A 10,693-nucleotide genomic window follows, 5' to 3' on the forward strand; every position below is an offset into this window, starting at 1 on the left:
TTTTTACTTCTATAATATCATTTGTTTGGCACATGGCACAGGTTATTTGATTAACATGTAAAAAATGTAACATCTATAACAATATATAATGCCAAAATATCGAGGTTTGGTGTTCAATTTTCTATTTTCTATTTTAACCCTACTAACAATTCAAAAATATTTTACAGTTACTTATCTATAACAATATATAATGCTAAAATATGGAGGTTTGATGTCCAATTTTCTATTTCCTATTTTAACCCTACTAAAAATTCAAAAATATTTTACAGTTACTTATTTCACTAACAGTTACAAAAACTCACGCGTAACTTCTATTCAATTCTTTACTCCAACAATCTCTCTTTTTTTTATTTTGTTCCGATTCTCCTTTATCTTATGAACTCTTTTCTGTACTGCACAATTATTTAAATAAATTTTTGTGACATCTTAAACTAGGTAAAGATGATGTCAAAAGATTTATTTTCGTGGCCATATATGAAATGGAAAAAAAATAATTAGAAGCCAACAAGTGTTTAACCAGTGGTGATAAATAGTTTTTTGTATATATCTTATTATATTCGGAGGTATTCATTTAAATTATGTTTTGTTTAATTTTATATTGGTCTTTGTTTATATAGTGTTGTTTTAAATATATCTGTGAGTACTATGCTCTGATGATCTGTCCAGAAGTTTAGCCTCACTCTAATTATTCTATTAGAATTTCTTTTGTAATCATAAAAAATATATCTTTTTTATTTTTTACGCACTTTGTTATATTTTTCTTACTGCCATTATTTTTTTACCTTCAACGCTATCGATTTCATCACATCCATCATTACAAATTTTATTTAGTTTTATTGCAGTTATTACGTTCACTTATAACTTATACCTATATTTTTTTTCTCTTTAATTTACTTACCCAATTAATATTTTCATGGTTCTTTTACTTTTTTATAATCTATTAATTTACTTACCCAATTAATATTTTCATGGTTCTTTCACTTTTTTTTTCATTTGTTCCCAATATTTCAGATACAAAAGATAAGATAGTGTTCTATCTATTTCTCTTACCAAGAAAGAACTAATTTTTTCCTATTATATGTATTCTTTTTTTAAATATGTCTATACTTATCAATGATGAATTGAAAAAGTCTAATATTTTATTAAATTTATTTTTTTCTTTTTAAAATTACTTTATATGGAACTAGTGGCTCAATAGGCAAGCTTTTTTATTATTTTTAAAAAATTAATTTTATATATTAAAAAAATCAAAATAAAGATTAAAAAATATTATTTACAAATGGATTATTTATAAATGTTATTAGGTTTATTTATTTATTTTTAATAGTATTTAATTTGAATTAGAGATAAAATATTATATTTAAAGTATTCTTTATTTTTATGCATAATTTTAATTAATAAAAAATATTTTTTTAATTTATTATTCAATTTTTAAAATTATCTTTAATTTTATTATTTTTTTAAATTATTAATTTATATTTTTATGATTGTCTCAACCCATTGTACATTATATGGTTCTCTTTTTTTTCCTTCCATTTTCTCTTCACTCTATGGTTATTAATTATCACCAAGTATCATTATCATAATTTTTAATTTTTTCTATCACTTTGGTTTATAACAAACTATTTTGTTAATATTTTTGAATTGTTGATGTTTTGTTAAAATAATTATTTTTTTTGTCTTTTGAATATCTAAATGTATAAAAATTATAATTTTTTTCTTGATGTGTGTTAGTTATCTTATTTTGTTCGATTAAGAAGAAATTTAAGACAAAAAATATTCAAAATTTTTGCTATATTATCAAAATTTGATGTTGATAATTCTAAAAAATAATATGAAAATATATTATTTTTAACTAAATAATAAAAAAATAAAAATACATCATTGTAAGTTTTTTAATTGATAATTATAAATTGAAGTCGCAGTTTAATATAGTACCTTAGAGAAAAAGTAATTATTGTTATTGTATTTGACTACTACTATATAAATTTTATGTTTATTTTGTTATGCACATTAATTAAAATGTACTTTATTATTTTATTTTGCACGTTTTTAAATAATGTCATCGTATTATAAAGGTGAGATTAATTTATCATTTGAATATTATCGCTAAAAAATAATTACTTAAAGTGAAACGATATATAAAGAGAAATAGAAAAAATTTGTAATTAGTTAGAAAATTTCATATCTCTCTCTCTCCAAACTTAATTTTGTTATTAATTTTTTTTAGGTAAAAATATTTTTAACTTTCTATGTAATAAATATCATTTAAATTATCTAATGCATAAAATATCACATCTTTTTATTTATCTTCAAAATTAAAGTTAATTTTTGTTATTTTTTTTACTTTTTTTTGGTTTTCTAAATTAGCATGTATATTATCAACTTATTTCTGTTATTTATGCATTAATTTTTTTCTAGTAGTTATTCATTAATAAATGTTAAACTATCCAAATTCAAATCTATTCTCTTAAATCACTTTTTAATCATATGGTTTGAATCGTTTGAACAGGAATTCTTTAGACTCTAAAATTTTTAAAGTAAAAAAATACAATAAAATAAAATAATCCAAAAAATAAAAGATATATAAAAAACTAATAAATTAAACCTTACATGCCGCATGAGAGAAAAAAAAAGAAAATAATAATGAAGATTAAACTAATAAAAAAATATATATTCAGATACTTATTGAATTGTCAAATTATTTAAAAAATTAAAATTAATTAACAAAATTCTTATGTTATCCCATTTTAATGTTATATGGAATTTGTTCACTTTATCATTGATATGTGTATATTTTTCGTGTTCTCTGTATGATAAATATAATACTTTACATAATTAAATATCAAATTCAATACTCTAAATAATTAATTATTTAAAAAATTAGTATACTAATATTTTAAGAAACACTTAATATGTGTGATTTTTTTGCATGCATTATATACCAATTAAATAACTAAGCCAATATGCCAAACAAATAATATTGTAAAAGACAAAATTAATAAATTTTTTTGTAATATAATTTATTTATTTTAGTTTAATTTAAAAATATTTATATACTCAAATTTTAAATACAATATTCTAAGTAATCAAGTATTTTAGAAAAATAAAAAATTATCCCATTAAAAGCAATTTAAAAAGAAAAATGTTAAAAAAATATTTATAAAAATTTTTCATCCCATCATTGACAGATAGCTATATACAGACATGTCAAAAAATAAATAAAATATACCTATAAAATGTAAAGAAATTATTTTTCTATCAAATCAAATTAATGAGAGAAAAAGACATAACGCTATTTGTCTACGTGAAAAATTGGTAACAAATTAAAAAAATAAAAAATAGATTAAAAATATAGATTGAGCATGTAAATTGAAAAAAAAATTGTAACCGCAATGGAGGAAGGCAAAGGAGAAGGATGGAGGCAATTCAATTGAGAATATTAAAGAAAGGAGAAGAAAAATATAAAAATAAATACAAAAATAATAAATTTTTTTAAGAAGTTACAACAAAAACTCTAATAAAATAATTAGAGTGAAGATACAGAGTACATTGTACTCAGACCAAAATGGTACAAAGTAAAAGTAAGATAAAACTAAATAAAATATCATTTAAATGAATATCACAAATATAATAAAATTTACCAAAATTACTTATCACTTGATGTATGGATTTGTTTTTCTCGTCTAATACTCTCTTGATAACTGACACACCTTCTGGCAAGGTATTGCTGTCTCTATTCTTCGCTCATATTTTATCTTCGTTGATTGGTATAGTATTGCCAAGTTCATCGACCACCTCCACGTGAATCTTTCATTGGTATGTTGTCAACTGTAGTTAATCAAAGAAACATATAGAAATAGTTTTACACTTTTATTTAATGAGAAAAAGTAAATTACAGTAGATTTTACCTTATATTTATGTGAAGTGAGAAGAATGCCGGGGAAGATGGAGGAGAAATGAAAAAAAAATTTTTCTATTATAGAGTAACCAGTGAAGTGAGAGAAATTAAGAGGAGAAATTAGTATCCTATTAGTTATTATAGATGAAGATGAAGAATAAATAGTGAAAATTCTGTAACTGATGTAGTAATGTGATGTGAGAGAAATTAACGGAAGAAGTTATATTAACATGAACGTGAATGAAAATGAAGTAGTGTGAATTCTGTAACGAGAAGTAAGTTATTAAGAAGGATAAAAATGAAAAAAAATTGGACACAAACGTGAAAAATTGGTAACAAATTAAAAAAAATAAAAAATGGATTAAAAATATAGATGGAGTTAGTAAATTGAAAAAAAAAATTTGTAACACAGTGGAAGAAGGCAAAGGAGAAGGATGGAGACAATTCAATTGAGAATGTTAAAGAAGGGAGAAGAAAAACATCAAAAGAAATACAAAAATGATAAATTTTTTTAAGAAGTTACAACAAAAACTCTAATAAAATAATTAGAGTGAAGCTACATAGTACATTGTACTCAGAATAAAATGGTACAAACTAAAACTAAAATAATACTAAATAAAATATAATTTAAATGAATATCACAAAGATAATAAAATTTACCAAAAATTACTTATCACTCGATGTATGGATTTATTTTTCTCGTCTAATACTCTCTCGATAACTGTCACGCCTTTTGGCAAGGTGTTGTTGCCTCTGTTCTTCACTCATATTTTGTCTTTGTTGCCTGGCATAGTCTTGTCAAGTCGACCACTTCCACGTGAATCTTCCATTGGTATGTTGTCAATTGTAGTTAATCAAAAAATAAAAATAAAAATAATTTTACACTTTTATTTAATGAGAAAAAATAAATTACAGTAGATTTTACATTATATTTTGGCGAACAAATCCATACATCAAGTGATAAGTAATTTTTATTATACCTGTGATTATTATAGCAGTGCATAAATAAAGATGAATTCTTTTTATTATAAAGATTAATTCCTTTTATTATCAATGTAAACACACAAAAAACAAGAATACATTAAAGTATAACAAATAAATTATTTTTAAACATATCTTTGTATTCTTAATTGTCTTAATTGATGAAATACTCATCATATCATCAATTTATGCTAACAAATTAAAAAAAATACAATATATCAAATATTAATGGACAAGATTCAAACCTTTGAAAAAAAACATTATAAAAAAATAGAAGCATAGAAAAAACTATTTGTATTATAATAAAGAAATATAGATCAATTTTAAAATAATTAAAGTTACTGATATTTTGTTTTACACAATCAAAGTTAACTAATATATTATGATAACTAATTCTTTTCTTATGAGTTTAATTTATGCTTATTTTCTATATTGCTCTTTAAAAATATAGGTACGGAAATACATGGTAATGGAGCTGGTTCAAGTAATAGCTCCCCTGGTTAGTATTTATATGCTTTAAACATGTAAACACTACATCGATATAAGTTAATTTGTCTGCACATCAAATTTTCTTAACGTAGAATATTAACAAAATTAACCAACTTAATTAACACGCTTTATTTTATTGCTAAGCGCTAATTTTTTTTCAAAAAAGTATATAACATAAAATTTGAATTTTTTTAAATATAGGTGTACGTCGAGACACCATTGCTACTACTAATTAAATTCCTCAACCAATTGCTTCTTATGAACCAACTACAAATAATACCATAAGTAAACAATATTCTAAATTTAATAAAAAAATTTAAAATAAATATTTAACAAATAAAACATTTAAAATAGTTGATACATTAATGAAACTAAGAATAATAAGAATAATTTTATAATAAAATTTTCGTAACAACATATATCTTTTAAAATTAAAGAAAAAAATTGACAAAAAATGTAATTTAAACACAAAAACAACAATTAACAGATACTACAAAAATATTGCTATCCTATCTCATGTATTTAAAAATAAACTGTACAAATTATATGGATCCTTTTATTTAATATAAGGTCATTAACAAATTAAGCATTTAATAAATGGTAAAATTAACTAATGGCACAATGTGTTCTAATTTCTTAAAATAAAAATAAAACTAAATATTATATTAAAAGTTATATTAAAAATTACAAGTCAATAGGTAACTAAAAAATGTAGACCTCAAATTAAAAACATAGATAACGGTGTATACATTCTTATGAGTTACAAGAAAAATTTTTAATGAATCACTAATTTAAGTACTAACTAAAAAAATGTTACTACAAATGTTATCCAATAGCAAAAATCACAAGACACATAATATTATTTAGTGTTGGAAAATAAAATTTAATGTCGTTACAGTAACTAGCGGCTCAAAAGGCACTGTTGTGCCTGTTAAGCCGTTTTTTTCAATAGACAAATTTAGATTAAAAAATAAAATAAAAAATATTAATTTACTATTATCTATAACAATATATAATGGCAATACATGGTTTGGTGTCCAAAATTTATTTCCAATATTACCCTTTCTATTAACTTCTCCACTACTTGTCCACCTTGACATAACTTACCCATTATCTTTCACCTCTAGTCGGTTTCTCTCTTTTCATCTAATCTCTTATTAGTATTATTAGCTACAGATAGAAATTTTTTTATTTAATTTGCTTTTAATCCGATTTATTTATTTTTTTTAAAGATATCACAAATAGAATAGACACATGTCTAGAATTACTGACTTTCAATATTTTACTTATTAATTATTATAAATTATAAATAATAATTTTTTCGTTTACATCTATGTTTTAATTATTACTATTATACTTTTTTTAGTCTTGGTAGCTATAATTTATATAAAAAATTATTTTATTTTTGGTAGAATTTAAAAATACATTAATCCAATATCAATAATATATTTACTTTTTAAATATTCAGATACTCAAAATAACAGTAGAATTGGTCCAAATTCAAGTAACAGATGGAACAATAATAACATTAGTGGGTATAAATTATCATTTTTTAAAAGCTTTAATTCATAATTAGTAAACTTTTAATTATTTCTAATATAATATGTTACATATATCTATAATACAGTGTATTATGATTGATAATTGTTCACTTACAAAATTTACACTATTAATTTAATATTTGAATTTTTTTATTATGGTACTATTTTAATGTACTCTAGATTTTTATTATGTATTTATAATTTTGATGAAAATTATTCTCAGAAGAAATATTAATCTTATTTCTTAATTTTTTTGGTTCAAACGATATTAAATCATTTATATTAAAAGATTTAGATAATTCAAAAAATATTATTTATACCTATAACAATATATAATGGGAATACAGAAGGTTTGGTATCAATTTTTTTTTCTATTTTAGTCCTATTTTTATAATCTAAATCTATATACTTAGTCACATACTTACATTCTGTAAATTTTGTAATAATCCACGAGAAAGAAATTATGTAACTGCTTCACTTTTCAACCATAAAAAAATTTAAAATAATTGCTCACTCTCAATCGTAAGATTATTAAAATAGCTCCATTTGCAAAATAGTTTAAATAAGGTAATTTTTTAATTAAATATATAAAGAATAATTTTTCTCTTTAAATTATTATCATAGTATTTTAATATACTCTTGATACTTATACAATATATAACAATAATTAATGTCTAAATTTAAGTTCCAATATTACTCTTAAAAAGACGTTTATTATTAAAAAAATTCTTTCGTCAATTACGTTAATGGAAAAAAATTTCTACCATTTTTTCACAATAACCTCGTTAAGATATTTTTATTGGATGTAAATTATTGTTACAGATATTTTTATTAGGATACATTTTTAAAAAATAAAAGTAAAATAGTTCAACAAGGATAATTTTTTTAAAAATAAATTTACACAGAATAATTTTTCTCTTTAAATTATTAAACTTTCTCTTCTAATATATTCAAAGTACTTACACAATATATAATATCAATTACCGTTCAAATTAAAGTTCCAATATTGTTATTAATGAGAGAGGTTTATTATTTTTTTAAATTTACACACATTAATTTTTGTGTCAATATATCATGATTCATTTTGCATATAACATTTATTCATCTAAGTTCGTAAAGTGCCTTTAAAAAATTATATTTAAGTAATTTTTTTGTTGGGAATAAGGAGTATGACCACAATCCAATCAATCATGTTTCAAATAATTTGTTACTGTTATTATATTAAAATATTAATATAATAACGTCCTAGATTAAATTTAGAGATTTATTATTATGATAGTGATCATAATATTGAGAAATAAATCTTTTATAATTTAATCTAAATTGTTCTTGGTCATAGGATTATTAAAAAGGACATTAATAATCCGGAAAGATCAATATATATATAATGGTCTTCATTGGATGAAAATTAATAGATCTCATTTATTAAATTATATATATAGATGGTACATATAGAGATATGACCATTGAACTGACTCACTTTGAGAATTCCTAATGGTTATAATTACCGCATATTTGTCAATAGGATATTCTCGGTCGTTGAGGAGTGTTGCTAGACGCCAACCTTGATTAGTAAATTTAGTATGACTAATTTACTACCCGCTTAGTATTGAACATATGGGGTCACACACTAACGAGTGTTCTAACCTTTGCTATAGAATTATTTAATTATTATTTTGATTTGATCAAATAAATAATTATATTAATTCAGATGGAATATTATTATATTTTTTTGCTAGCACCAAAAATATAATAATAGTATGATAATTGAGAATATTAAATGAGATTTGAGAATAATCAGTTATTCTATTTCTAAGTTTGAATTATAAAGTTGGATGAGATCCTAACTGATTCTGTTTCAAATTGAGTTATGATATGATTCATAAATTTGAAAGATTCAAATTAAAATAGTAAGATATGATTTAAAATTGAATTGAGATTCAAATTTAAAATCAACAACAAATCTCATACTATATATAGGTATGCCAAGAGTAGAGGAAAATATGAGAAAGGCAGAGAGAATAACAAGGGTTTTTATTCCTTTACCTCTATGCACATAAATGTATGTGAGACTAATTCTTAGAGAAGAATTTTATGGTGTGCAAAGAGTTGCAAGAGGTTTCTCAATTTAGATCAGATGTTCATTGGTCAAGGGGTTGACAGCAAATGTTGGTCTCGGTGTGGATACGTATAGTGCCTTCGTACCATCGAAGGAGAAAAAGATTTTTTACTAGCGTACTCAGGTATTTAAATCTGATCTACTATTATATTATATTATAGGAATAAAGTTTACGCACAAAATAGATCTTTAAGGATTACTTTTTTTCTTCCGCTGCGTGTTATGAACACATGGTAATCGTTCATTTTTATCTTTTAACTATTTTATATTTTGGATTCAAAGTTTTGTATTTTTATTTTTATTCAATATTTATTTTTATATTTTATTAGAGCTTTGGCTTTTTGTGTTTAAATTTTTATTCCTATTTTCTTAAAGTTTGTGAATTAATAGGATTAATTCAAATTGTTTGTTAAGCATGTGATGTATTTATTTCCATTGAGATAGTTTTTTAATAAATTAATAGTTAATTTATTTTAATTATTTAATTGTGATTAAATGATCATTCTTTTAATATAAAAGTTATATTTATAATAAAATATTTTATTTAATTTTATTTATTAAATTTTAGTGTGATTTTGATCACAATAAAAGGAATAAGATGCAAAATATCTTTTGTTTGTTTCTTAGATATATAAGTGTATATATAAAGGTCAAATTTGATTTGATAATTTTTTAAGGCTAAACGTTAGTACATGAAAAATCAAATTTTGATTTGATTGATGTGTTTTGAATACTATAATTTTAGAAATTAGTTTTTTCTAATATTCTTGATTATAAAGAGCGGCCTGACAACCAGGAGTTTTATTTTCAAGATAATAATCAGTGTATACATTTGATGTATTAAGGATTAGATTTTATAGTTTTTCATAGACAACCTGGGAGTATAAAAATTTAATCCAAAAATACTGGTAGAAATTCTCTAATAATAGAGATAAGTCCTAAAAGTTAGGATATTGTCAAAAATAAATTTATCTCTTGTTTACAAGGAATGACCTGACAACCAGGAGACTTGTAATTACGGATAGAATTTATTGATGTATATGATGATACATAAGGAGAATTAATTTTATACTTGAACCTAGACAACCTAGGGGTATAAAATATAATTCAGTTAAATAATTGTCTGACAACCAGATAATTATTTGAGATTATAATTGTATGGGATGCAATTTAATCATGTTTATTTGGAATAGGTATGAGTAACAACTTGACAACCAAGGTACTCATTCATGATTCTAAATAATTTTAACAGAAATATAGATTTCTTAATTTACTTTCATATTTTAAATTTTTAAATATGTCTACCTTTGGTGTGGCATACTTGAAAGTAATATAATGGCTAACATCTGAGAATTGTTCTCATATATGAAAGGGTTATCATGGAGATGATAATTCTATTGAAATAATATTGTCCAATAAAATTTGTGATGGAATAGTCAGTACTTGTGAAGTATTTGAAATATTGCTTTACTGGGTTGTTTTGACAACCATGAGTTCCAATTTCAAAAGCATATACCCACTATTTATTATTGAACATCTTAAAAAGATGTATGATGCTCAAAATAAGATAGTATGACTATCAAAGATTTTATTTAAACTAGTGGGAATATTGGACAATATATTTTGAATTAAATAACTTTAGAAGTTGGAATGCCATTAGCC

The sequence above is a fragment of the Arachis duranensis genome, chromosome 7 (assembly GCF_000817695.3).
Source record: "Arachis duranensis cultivar V14167 chromosome 7, aradu.V14167.gnm2.J7QH, whole genome shotgun sequence".
NCBI classification, from domain to species: domain Eukaryota; kingdom Viridiplantae; phylum Streptophyta; class Magnoliopsida; order Fabales; family Fabaceae; genus Arachis; species Arachis duranensis.